Raw genomic sequence first — 13,856 nt, 5'->3', positions numbered from 1 at the left:
CATACGTCTGTGCAATTTGGGGGTGAAGAATAGAATGGAGGAGATCAAACATATGAAAAGCATAGCTTCTCAAAAAAAGTTATCTTCCTCATTGCACATACTCAGTGGAAAGAAAATCAGATCAATTAGCATCCGACTCCATATTACATTCACTTCGCATACGAATTCGGGAATTGGAGCAACTATAAACTAGAGCTTAAGGATACTGTTAAATTATATCTCGAATTTGAGCCGTTTATGAAACTTGATCTGGTTGGATAAATATATAAGTTTTTTTTTTTGGTCGTAAACTGATTAACTTTTATTTAATTTGAAAACGCAGAGCCCATAAACTGGGCTTCCTTACAAAGTAAATCCAACAAGATTTGGGGAGGGGAAGAAATCCAGTCCCTCGGCAGAGTTTTGTGGCGCTGAGCTTTTGCGGCCCAGTCCGCTATGGAGTTGGCTTCACGATGGCAATGGGTGATACGCAACTGTGAGAAGCTAGAGGACAGATCAAGGCATTGGGAGATAATTGCACGTGCATCCCATGGAATAAGGTCTGAGTTTTCCATAGCTTTAACCAAAGTCAGATTGTCTGACTCTAACTCAAGGGGATAGTGTCTTCGAGGGACTAAGAACTTTAGGGTTTCCAAGAGAGCCACAAATTCCGCTTGAGAGGCTGAGGAGACATGGATTTGTTTTGCAAAGCCATCCACAAGTGTCCCTTATGAGTTTCGAACGATGCAAGCGATTGCGCCTTCCATGGAACTTTCGACGAAGGATCCATCAATATTGACCTTTAAAGATCCACCCTTTGGGGGCTTTCCAGGTCTCAAAAGAGGTGGGTGCATCAAGGTCCGATTTTTGCTTTGAATTCCATCTCCTGTAATTGCTGAGAGAAGTTAGAGCTCCTTGTAGTGCTTGAACTGGGTCTGGGAGCTTCTTTCGAAAGATAAAGGTGTTGCGGGAAGTCCAAATAAACCAGAAGATGGTTGCAACAAGTTCCAAAGAAGGTAGGTTTCCTGTACTTTTAAGGAATTGCATTAGCCATGTCTCTATTCTGCTTAACCCTTGGGAAGATACCTGAATGTTTAGGGATGGTTGAGCCCATATTTCTCTTGTCCAGGGACAAAGAAGAAGGAGATGCTCTGTGGATTTCACCTGGTCTTTACACAGTGAGCATAATGGATCTGATACTATTTTTCGCTTGTGTAAGTTCTCCATTGTGGGTAGACTATTCTGACATGCATTCCATAGAAAGAACTTAATTTTAGGGATGGTTTCCATTTTCCAAATCTTATTCCACAAAGCTCGAGGAGCCGAGAAAGATGAAGAGGCCTTTGGAGCTTTTCGGATATTCTCAGTAAGTCTTATGTTGTTGTAGCCACTCTTTACTGAGTAATTTCCTGTTGATGAATATGTCCACACCAGTTTGTCTTGAATGGAGTGAGTGCTTAGAGGAATAGCGAGAATTTCTTTCACTATTTCTTCTTCGAACATATTTCAAAGAAGAGGTTCATTCTAGGAATTTTCTTCGTTGTTTATAAGCTCTACTACCTTTTGTGGGTCATTTTCATTCGATGGCCCTCCAATTACTCCTCTTTTCAACCATCTGTCCTCTCTGATACTGATTGCTTCTCCTGTTCCCATTGTCCACATTGAAGATTCTGAGATTGAGTCTCTTCCCAATAGTAAGCTTCGCCAGCCCCAAGAGGGTCTATGCCCTTTCCCAGCATGCCAGAAACTCTTGTTTGGGACGTAAATCCCTTTAAAAATTTGACCCCATAAAGAGGACGATTGATGCATTAATCTCCATGCTTGCTTTCCTAAGAAAGCCTTGTTAACAGAAAGTAAATCTTTGAATCCCATGCCTCCATTGTCTTTCCTTTGTTTCAAGAATTCCCAACTCTTCCAATGAATTCCAGAGTGAGATTCTCTGTTTTTCCACCAAAATGCTGCCATTCTCTTTTCAATCGCTTTACATATGGAAACAGGAATCTTGAAAATTGACATTGCATATTGAGGAAGAGCCTGCACTACTATTTTTAGTAATATCTCCTTCCCCACTTTAGAAATTAAAGATTCCTTCCAACCTTCCAGTTTTTTGTTAACTCGACCAAGTATCCAGGCAAACATATTCTTCTTAGACTCTCCCCAATCCGACGGAATTCCAAGGTATTTTCCTGTTTTATCCGGTTCGGGGACACGCAGTTCATAAGCCATATTTGCTCTTAAGGTGCAGTGGGCACCACGAGCTAAAAAATATTCCTGATTTGTTTAGGTTTATCTCCTGTCCAGTAGCAAAACAATACTGATGCAAAACATCTGATACAGATTGGCATTCTTGAATTCTCCCATCCAAAAAGAAGATGGAGTTTACGATAGATTCTCTCCCGGTTTGGGTTAGGCTAAGAGATATTCCATTCTCTTTATGGTCTCCGGCTGGTATTAGTCGAATTGCCAGCGCCATTGGGAAACCACTTTACGTGGATGTGCAAACGGAACAGATGACTAGAATTTCTTATGCACGAGTTTGTGTGGAAATTAAGGCCACAAAACCCCGAGTGGAAGCAGTTAAGGTTCGTTGGGACGGTGAAGTAAATCTGATCCATATCGAATATGAATGGAAGCCCCTGGCGTGTTCTTCTTGTGGCATTTTTGGGCATAAATTGGGCTCCAGTGGATGTGCATTTGCACATACTGAACATAGAGCTGAGACTATTATTCGACCTCAAGGAACAGAAGCTTGGACTCAAGTCATCAGGAAAAAAAGGCAAATTTCCTTCTGGCAAGCCTTCAAACCAGAGCCAACTTGCAACAGACTCTCAACTGGCGCCGACTCTGGGGGGGGAAGATCTTCTGCCTCCTGTTCTGAACCCCGCTGCTGAACCTGGTCTGATAGGTGCTGAAATGAATCATTCCAAGGACTCTAAGGCAGGACCGAGCCATCCCTCTGTTCCGTGTCCTCCGGGATGTATTGACTAGCAGATTGAGGATCTTGCTTTAAACTCTCAGTCATCTACAGAAGATTCTGCTGATTCTCGGGTAGTTTTGGAGAATAGTGCCTCTGAAGATATGGTGGAGGAAGAACCTGCTGTTGTATCCCCCCCTAATACCCGCTCACGAACTTTGGCTTCCAGTGCCACGGATGAGACTACCAAGACCTCTCCTGGTTCAATACCTAGCTCGGTGTGTCCTATTTCAGCTCCTAAACCGTCCTCCTCGAAAAAGAAATCCAAGAGGAGGAGGCCAAGGAAAGCCTAGAGGTAACTTTCCCCGTGTTTCTATGTTTTTTGGTATATGGAATATTAGGGGTCTAGTAGATCCCCTTAGACAATCAGAAATTCGGGCCTTTATTAGGATAAACCGCCTCTCCTGTATTGGCATTGTTGAAACAAAAGCCAAAGCCTCTCTTTTTGCTGATATTTCTAGAGGCTTATGCGATAATTGGCGTTGGATATCCAACTATGAATTTTCCCCCCTTGGTAGAATTTGGTTTGGTTGGGACCCGAATGAGATGGAGATGAGTCTTCTCTTCTCCTCTGGACAATTGATTCATGCTCAGCTTAGGCTCTTGAATATGCATAAATCTTGTCTTATCACAATTGTATATGGAGAACATACCTTTGTGAAGCGCCGTCCATTATGGGCTGACCTTGTGCGGCTTTCCTCAAGTGACTTACCTTGGATTGTTGCTGGAGATTTCAATGCCATCAGAGATCCGGGTGATAGAGTGGGTAGCACAACCCCGTGGATTCCGGCTTTTGATGAATTCGGGGACTGCCTAAACCAGGCCGGACTAGAGGATCTTCGATATGTGGGTTGTAGGTACACTTGGTCTCATTCTTCAGGTGTTAATCGGAAACTCGATAAGATTGATTGGGTGCTCACTAATGACATCTGGGCACAGCAGTTCTCCTTCTCAGAAGCCACCTTTTTAGCGCCTGGTATTTCCGATCATTCCCCTATGTTGATAAAAATTTCACCGACAAATAGTTCCAAGAAACCTTTCAAGTTTTTCAACTTATGAGCTACACACCCTAAATTCTTGGAGCTAGTAGCTCAAGCTTGGGATACTCATATAGTTGGCACACCTATGTATATGATTTGTTGCAAACTTCGGGTTCTTAAAACAAAGTTGAAACACTTGAATAGAAGTTCCTTCTCAGCTATTTCCACAAGGACTGAACAGGCCATAGCAGACCTCTATGCTGTTCAGTCAGCCTTGGAGCATCATCCCTTTGATCAGAGCCTACGTGATAGCGAATTGGAGCACATACGATCCTTCTCTGCTCTTAGATTACAAGAGGAATCCTTCTTCAGACAGAAATCCCGGATTCGATGGCTTAAGGAGGGGGACATGAATACTAAATTCTTTCATCACTTTGTCAACAAAAGGCGTTTACAAAATCAAATCATATCGGTGTCGACAGAGGATGGAGTTCTAATAACTGACCCGCAGGCGGTTAGGAACCACATTGTTGGTCACTTTCAGGAGCTACTCAACGGTACTACTGCTTCTATTCAGCCCTCTGTTAGGGAGATAGGTGGTTTTATTGGCCAGGTTTTAGATGAGGATCAGAGGAACCTACTAGCACAACCGGTTTCGGATGAGGAAATCCAATCTACCCTTTTTTCGCTCGCTAAAGGCAAAGCCCCTGGGCCGGATGGGTATAATGCTGATTTCTTTAAAACTTCTTGGGAGCTCATTGGACCCTCCATCCTCATGGTGGTAAGGGACTTCTTTCAGTCTGGATGCCTGCTTAAAGAGTTAAACAATACCATTCTAACTCTAGTGCCGAAATCCCCTAATGATTCGGCCATGAATGATTTCCGTCCAATTGCATGTTGCAATACCCTATACAAATGCATTTCTAAAATCCTGGCTAGGCGTATAGCACGTGTTTTACCAACTTTGATTGGCCCTGCCCAAACGGCTTTTGTTAAAGGACGTAGAATTACCGACAATATCATGATGGCTCAAGAGTTGTTTGCGGATTTTCACCATCAGGCATACCTTCCTAAGTGTGCCATTAAAGTGGATTTTCAAAAAGCTTATGATACTGTTGACTGGAACTTCATTGAAAAGGCATTATTGGCCTTCAAATTTCCGGACTTCTTCGTCAAGCTGGTTATGGCTTGTGTGTCGACAGCCAAATTCTCGGTCTCAATCAATGGGGAATTACATGGCTTTTTCGGCAGTTCTCGAGGTATACGCCAAGGAGACCCGTTATCGCCGTATCTGTTTATACTGGTTATGGAAGTCTTCTCTAGTATACTAAAGGCCAAAACAGAGATTCCGGATTTTCACTGGTTTTGGCGCTGTAAAAAGACCCGTATATCTCACCTTTTTTTTGCGGATGATGTGCTATTGTTTTCAGAAGGTCACTTGAGGTCAGTTGAGCTAATCAAGGAATCTCTCCATATGTTCACTGATTGGTCTGGTTTAAAACCAAATGCCGGGAAAAGCAATATCTTCCTCTCGGGGGGGATTTCGGCTATGCATGGCCAATTACTTCAATGCCTCGGGTTTCAACAAGGTACACTTCCTTTTCAGTACTTAGGCGTGCCTATTATCTCGTCTAGATTGCGTAAAGAGGACTGTAAAATCTTGGTTGATTCTATAACTGCAAGAGCCCGCTCCTGGACTCAACGGTTTCTGTCCTTTGCTGGTAGACTACAACTCATCAAATCGGTCCTGCATTCCATTCAAGTGTATTGGGCCACTATTTTCTCTCGTCTGAAATCAATGTTGTATAGAATTGAGGCTGTTTTGCGACAATTTCTATGGAAAGGTCCTGACCTAGGCATAGGTGGAGCTAGGGTAGCATGGAATGCTGTATGTCTACCCAAAGAAGAAGGTGGCCTTGGGATATGGCGACTTGTAGAATACAATAGAGCTTTGACTCTTAAACATATATGGCTTCTCTTCACTGATAAGGAATCCATGTGGTGCAAATGGATACACTCGACCTTCTTAAAAAAGGCTAACTTTTGGGTGGTATCCAAACCTACTTTTTGCTCTTGGACATGGAAGAAAATCCTGGACTTGCGTGCTTCTGCTCAGGCAATGTTTAGGTGGAAGATTGGTAATGGGCACTCGATCTCCTTTTGGTTTGACTGGTGGCACAGCAAAGGCCCCCTCTACCTTATATTCAGCAATGTTGACATTTACCAGTCGCGGATCCCCCGGGATACTTCGGTTCGGAAGTTCTATGATTGTACTTGGCAGCCTTCCAATACACTAGACACTATCCTGAGTTGGACGGACTCACCACCAATCTTTGTGGAAAATACACTGGACAAATTTTTGTGGACTCCACAGCCTTCTAACTCCTTCTCGGTAGCTCTAGCGTGGAATCATATCAGAAGGAAAGGGCATCCAGCCCCTTGGCATTCTTTCATCTGGGATCATCACATTGCCCCCCGGCATGCCTTCCTTTTGTGGCTGGTATCTCTTAACCGTCTACCTACCCAGGTATTCCTATTACAAAACCGCAGGATTGACAATGCTATGTGCGCCTTCTGTGGTTCCAGACCGGATTCAATCAACCACCTTTTCTTTGAATGCACTTCTACTAGTAGGTTGGCTTCTCTTTGGGCAACAAAATGCAGCCTACCTTGGCGCAACCGACCTTGGCAAGAGCATGTTAGGTGGGCGATGAAAGTGTGCGCTGGATCTTCCTTTGCTCACCGCATATCTAGATTTTCCTTTGGTGCACTATGTCATATCATTTGGACTGAAAGGAACAACGCCATCTTCAGAGGCAAGAGCATCTATATCCCGGGTATGCGCAAACATCTTATCAAAGTTGTGATGGAAAAAGCCATATCCATTGGGAGAGCGGAGGATACACATAGGAACCGAATATTACAAAGAAAGTGGGGACTTCCACCTTTTAACTCGGTGTATTAGTCCCTGTTGTTTTGTTTGACTTCTTTGTCACTTGTTGTATAGTTTTGGCTGAGCCTTCTTTGACCCTATTCGGACATCTTCATGTCCTAATCGGGTCGGAGTCTGGTGTTGGCACTATATTGTATATGGTGGTTTGAAAAGTAATACATATCCTTACCTTTAAAAAAAAAAAAAAAAAAGAAGATGGAGTCATCTGCAAATAGAAGATCTGATATGGTAGGGCAATAGGAGTTAAGTTTAATGCCCTTTATACTACCATCCTCTACTGCTTTCTTCATCATAAGAGATAAAACATTTGCTACCAATATAAAGAGATAAGGGGATAATGGATCACCTTGCCTAAGTCCTCTGGAAGGGTAGAAGTAAGGGAGTGGATTCCCATTAAATTTAACACTGAATGAGACTGAAGATACACATTGCATAACCCATGTAATCCACTTTTCATCAAAGCCCAGTTTTCTTAAGCATGCCTCCAAAAAATCCCATTCTACTCTGTCATACGCCTTTTTCATATCCAGTTTCAAGGCTGCCTGAAATTTTTTCCTCCTCTTCTTGACTCTTAGCTGATGCAACACTTCCTTCACTATCATGATATTGTCCTGGATAAGTCTCCCACTTACGAATGCACTTTGCTCTTGAGCGATTAAATTCGATAACCAAGGTTTGAGTCGATTCACCATTACCTTGGATATGATTTTGTAGGCAAAATTGCACAAACTAATGGGACGGAATTGATCGAGAGTTTCGGGGTTAGGAACTTTTGGAACTAGTGTAATGTGGGTTCTATTTAAATTAGGATTCAATTTTCCTGATATGAAAAAAATTTTAACTGCCGCAAATACTTCAAATTGAAGAGTCTCCCAGTGGAACTGAAAAAATTTCCCATTAAAACCATATAGTCCAGGGGCACTTAGAGGACTTAGTTGGAAAACAGCATGCTTGACTTCTTCCAAAGTGACCTCAGCGGTTAGTGATGCATTCATATCTTCATGTACCATTGTAGGAATGACGTCTAAAACCGGAACAAAATTTCTGTTACCCACCGAACGATATAGGCTTTTAAAATAATCTGTCGTTTGTTGGTGTAAGAGCCTTTCATTGCGAATCCAAGACCCCTCTTCTGTTTTGAGCATAGAAATTCTATTCCGTAGTCTCCTCTGTATAGTGGTTGCATGGAAGAATTTCGTATTTTTGTCTCCCCATTTTCATCCACTTGATTCTTGAGCGCATTCCCCAATACATTTCCTCTTGCCTCCATAGAGATTCCATCTCCTATTTCAATGCACCTTCTTTGTTTCTATCCGAATGAGTTCTAGTAGAGTTGGTTATATCTGTCAGTTCCTTTTTTAAAGCATCAATTCTCCGAGAACAATTCGCAAATCTTTTTCCGCTCCATCTTTTCGGTTTAGCGAATCTGCATGAAGTTTTCTTGGAAAGTCGCTACTTGTTCGGGGATTGAGGACCAGGCTTCATTAACTACATAGACAAAATCATCAGCTTCGAACCAGTAATCTTCTACCCTGAATATTCTGTTCTTTTTAACTGAATATGCTGTTATGGTTAATAGAAGTGGGCTGTGGTTCGAACCAATTGCTGGAAAAGCATAGGCTACTGCATCTGGATAAAGGACTCTCCATTCTACAGTGCTCAAAACCCTGTCTAACTTTTTCTTTACAAAATTGTCCCCTTCTTGTTTATTGGACCAAGTGAAAGCACATCCCTTGCATTCAATGTCCATTAACGCACAGGAATTCAAAAACTCTCCGAAAGCAAACATACGATAATTTTCAACTTTTCTCTTCCCTTCCTTCTCCCAGTGATTAAGAATTTCATTAAAATCTCCCATACAGACCCAAGGCAAGGTATTAAGGGAGCTTATCGGATAAGCTTGGTCCAAAGTAAGTTCCTCTCTCGATAATCGGTAGGGGCATGCACTAGTGTAACCTCATCTTTGTTTGTCTTCTGAAATTCACATATTAAGTCCAGAAACTCAGCTGTAGCCATTTCTATATTAACCTTTACTTGATCTTCCCATAAAATAGCTAACCCTCCTCCAATTCCTTCTGGATTAACAACAAAGTGATTCTGGAATTGAGACGCTTCTTTACTCGTTTTACTACTGCTTCCTGATTCTTAGTTTCCATTAGGAAAACTAAGTTGGGCTTCTCTTGAACCACCATGGCTCTAATATTTTGGGTGTCAAGGGAGTGCCCGGACCTTGACGATTCCAACTTAGGATCTTCATTTGTTACCCGGTGGCTTATTAGAGCTAAGCCACCAAAGCCCATTTTGTTGCTTCCTCAGTCGCAAGGATTGGAGTCTCTAGAAGTTGGGACTCATCCAACAATAAAGAGCTGAATTTCCTCTGCCTTTTTGCTATGGGGGTTTTTGGCCCCTTGCCAATCTTTATGCCACTACTATTAGGACCAAGGGACAGCTTTACCTTGGGAAAAATCTACTTTTGAGTAGGGCCAATGATCATCTTAGTCTCCTTTCTAGTTTCTTTTTTCCTTTTCCCCTGAATAGGTTCTTAGTCTATTTCAAATAGCATATTCTCAGGTCTATCTTCCTCTTCAGCAGCTTCCATTCGTGATGATTGAGCAATTTCCTGAGGAGTAATTTGGCCTTGATGCACTGGGGTTTCAGGAATTATTTCTTCAATAAGATATTCTATTGTCTCCTTCCTATAGAAAACTTTCCAAAAGGGACTGTTCTCCTGGGATTCAGCTCTCAGCCAGCTACCAAAGCTACTTCCTAGTTCAGTTGTGAATCTTTCTTCTTCATATGGGATTTCTTCGCAGTAATTTGCATAATGACCTATTTTCCCACACGAATAGCAAAAGTGGGGAAGCCTTTCATATTTAAAGTCTAGCCAAGTTTTCTTGCCCTCAAAGGTAGCAATAGTACCTACAGTTAGAGCCTGATGTAAGTCTAACTCCACTTTAACCTTGGCTATTCTTTGAGCTGCAGGGCCACGAGCATCTATTCTCACCTCTTTCACCTGGCGTGCTGAGCTAACTAGAGATTCTACTACTTCCGACGAAAACCATCCGATTGGCAAACCAAGTATTCGAATCCAGAAGGCACATTTCTCAAACTTATAACAGTGGGGAGGAGTATTTGGTTCACAATCATGAAGTAGTAGTAAGTGATTTGAAAAAGACCAAGGGCCTCCCTCTAGCACCCTAGATTTTTCCAATTCGTTCCTAAAGGTGAAACTGAATAGATTATGCCCCCGAGGTGTGATTTCCACATTTTCATTTTTCCATGCTCGTTTCATTGCCGTTTGAAAAGCCTAGGAATTGATACTAGGATTTTGGTATAGCTGACCCATTAAGATAGTCTGGCATTCCTCTATTTTCTCAGTTGATACAATTCCTGAGATGTCTTTATCTGAGAGTAACGTACCTAGTTTTCTACAGAGAAGAGCCAATCGAGCTGAGGCCTCATCATCATCTTCCATTTTTGAAAGATTGGTACCTTGATAATCGATTTGAAGGCAAATATAGAAATGGGGAAGAGGGCAGCGGCTAGGGTTTTTTGGGAAGTGACGTCAAAACCCTAAATGAAAAAAGGGGGTAGAGAAGAAATGAAGCACCAAAAGCTGCGTAGGAATTCATGGTGATGATTGAGCAAACCAGTGGGGATTTTGTTAGGGTTTGTAAGTTGAGGGAGCCATTGCTACACAGGCGGTAGAGGATAGCTACACAGTCGGTAGAGGAGAGCTACATAGTAAGAAGCAAGAAGAAGAAGAAGTTCTCAACCACTAAAAGACAAAATAAGGGGCACCTTATTTTGTGAGATACACGCACAGAGACTTCACGGTCAAAGAACTGGACTCTAATTATCACGCCCCGAACCCACGAGCGCGCTAACATCTCGTCAAAGGTCGTGAAATGGCAACGTCCTAGGATGCGTCGCCAACCCAATCATTTTGGCTTACGATTAAAAGCATGCGAAAGCGACAACAATCACCCAATCAACAACAACAGGGATAGACAGGAAAATACACCTCAATAAAACCAACTTCATCAACAAAACATCGGGTTAACATATTACAAGTCCGCCACGCGGACCTTCCCGATTACAACCACAAAGGTAGGGGATTAACCTATCTCTTCTACCTACGAGGTGATCTTAAAAAAAGTTTGACCCCTCGAATGGGTACCTAGTCACCTCTTGGTCCCGGTCAACAGGGACCCCAAAATCGCACGTGGCGATTTTCCATCATTCAAGGCCTGAAAATGGTTAAACAACAACAATGGGATAAACTCAGTGAGTTAACGACCTAACCTCGATTAAGAGGTTAACTCATCTCGGATGTACCTAAAATATGCAACTCAGCCCGACGTACACAAAATGCCATCACACAATCGTAGATAACCTTACCTTGCCTTAGCACACACCCTGCACGTTATAACATCATGTACCATGATAATTTCATAAGCATATAAGGCAGTCAGAATACGTAACAACTTTCCCATGCACAATCCATCCACACGTGTCCCAATTATAAGGTGAAACCGCTTCGGCCCGTCCCATACCGTGCCTCACAATTTCATCCCATAATCAAGCGCAATGCCACCACAATCTTTCATGCGTATTCCGATTACTATAGCCACACAGGGCACGGCACAACCCACGTTATTCGCATCAGGTTGGCGGTCTTCCGGTATAACCGGGCATCGTCCCGCCCAGTCGGGCACGGTATCGTCTCACCCTACCTCAATGACGGCATCCCATAAATGGGTTCGTTCCGAATCCAATTCACAAACGACTTCGTCTCCCCTGCCCCTGCGACGACATCCAATTACCAAATTGGGGACATCTGTTAAGGCCACGGCCAAACCCTAGGTTGGCGGTCATCTGGTATAACTGGGCACGAAAGGAACCTTTAGGTGATCATGCACACATAGCAATCACTCAAGTCCCATTGTTATTTTTCTCAATTAGCCAATGCAGACAGGATCCGTGCTAATACGTCAAAATATTGCAACTTTCACACGTAAAAAGGCACTAGAATAATCACACGCGATAACGTACATGTAATTAAACCATCAAACTTTGCATACTTCCCAATTCAAACATCCACGCGCTATTTAGCTCATAAAAATTGACATACAAACCCAACACCTCGGGATTTACTATTCATATGCCCGCAATTCCATCCTTAAAAATGGCAATACAATTCATTTAGCTATACAAGCTAATTTATATGGCAATTTTCAACATAGGCATCACAATTCAAGCCTAAAACAATCACAATTTATTATTAAACTCTACACAAAAATATTAATAAAATATTAATATTTTAAATTCCGAAAATTAATTTATTTAATAATAAAATATTAATTATAAAATAATCCGATAGCTTATCGCAATATCGACGATAGCTTATCACTAAAAATTCGATAGCTTATCGCATTTTCTCGATAACTTTTCGAGTCCACTTATCATTTATTACGATAACTTATCGACTAATCCTTAATTAATTAGTACTAAACATAATTAACTTAAACTAACTCATCCTAATCAAGTTTAACATACTAATCAAGGGATTAGGGCGATAACTCACCTGTTAGCGATTCCGATTACACGAACGCGACAGCGGCTGCGAGGGCTACGCGTGACACGGTCCAAAAACGACACGGAACGACAACGGCGGATGGGTCTCGGCTGAACAGCAGCTGGACAGCAGCTGTGGGTGGCTGTTTCGGCTCGACGGGGCTCGGTTGAACGGCGAAAATGGCTCGAACGGGTGGCTCACGGTGGCGGGAGGTCACGGCGTCGCTGCTGGTGGCTCTGGCCGGCAAAAAATAGCCAAAGGGGCTGGACAGTGGCTTGGTGGTGGCTGGAAACGGTGATGGCGTGAGGGAGAGTAGAGGGAGAGAGAAAAGCCAATTGGTGAGGGAGAGAGAGAACAGAGAGAGAGAGAAAGTGAGCTGAGAGAATAAGAGAGATATTTCTCTCATTAAAGCCATGCCCTTCGAGTCTTCTTCATCATTTCCCCACATAAATGCCAAGCCCAAAGTCTTCATGCATTAAACGCTTTTGTTTCTTGGTCATAAATGCTAAAAGGGTAATTTCACAAGGTATAAAAATACTATACACGTATACGAGCTAGAATTTTGTATGGGCTCGTATAAATCAATTTTGGGCTCAAACGGATAAGGAATGGGCTTGAAAATGCTATCGGGCTAAAACTTGGGCTTGAAAATAGAAAATGGGCTTAGTGGGCTTCATTGGGCCCACTTGGGCTTGTCTTGGGCCCAAATGGCCGAACCACATTGGGCTTGAGGCCCAATGTGCCTTTGTCCGGCCCACTTCCTCGTGGGCTCCAAATTCTCCGCCCGTTAATCATTTTCTGAGAATTCCGAGCAAACCAATAAATCGGAGAATTAACGAGGCGACGTCCAATAGTTTAGTCTTGAAATCCTCGAAAGGTCAACACCCAATTTTGGACTCTAATTCATGGTCAAAATCGATCGATTGCAATTTTAGTATATCTCAAACTAACGGACGGCTTTCAGGAGTTACGCATATTCGACCCGTGGTTGACTTAATATCAATTTACGTTTAAGTTTTCTCGAACCATGGATCTCGGTTGTCACGTAATTGCGAGGGGTCAATCGCTAGTTCCGAAGTACGCGATCGTTAGGAATTGGTTTAAGGTCGTTCGCAATCCATACAATGGTCAAGCGGAATCACCCGCGCTCCGATTGTATACTACTGGCGAAACATTCTATAACCGTTCATTGATCGGTCTATGATGACTCAAAATTGTCCCTCGTCAATCCTTATGGTCGAATTGTCAATCCATAATTGAGTTCTCAGGTCGCGCGTACTTAATTCCTTAATAGCCTTTCCCTAATAGTTAGTCTCTCATGAGTGATCAATTCAGAGCGAGATTTAATTAACAGTACATCGATAAATAATCACTTCATTATATCCCGAATAG

General features: G+C 42.6%; 1 long non-coding RNA gene across 1 annotated transcript; it reads left to right on the top strand.

Annotated features, from left to right (window-relative positions):
* Positions 1-313: 313 nt before the first annotated feature.
* On the top strand, positions 314-1,935 carry LOC130139329 (uncharacterized). The gene is made up of 2 exons (XR_008817579.1): positions 314-995; positions 1,078-1,935. It is a non-coding gene; the product is annotated as an uncharacterized LOC130139329 (long non-coding RNA).
* The last annotated feature ends 11,921 nt before the right edge of the window (positions 1,936-13,856 follow it).

Source organism: Syzygium oleosum, unplaced genomic scaffold (assembly GCF_021117445.2).
Source record: "Syzygium oleosum isolate NSW1041296 unplaced genomic scaffold, Sole_v2.1 Sole_v2.11, whole genome shotgun sequence".
Lineage (NCBI taxonomy): Eukaryota > Viridiplantae > Streptophyta > Magnoliopsida > Myrtales > Myrtaceae > Syzygium > Syzygium oleosum.
The sequence above is the reverse complement of the archived record's forward strand: the minus strand, read 5'-3'. Positions and strand labels throughout refer to the sequence as shown.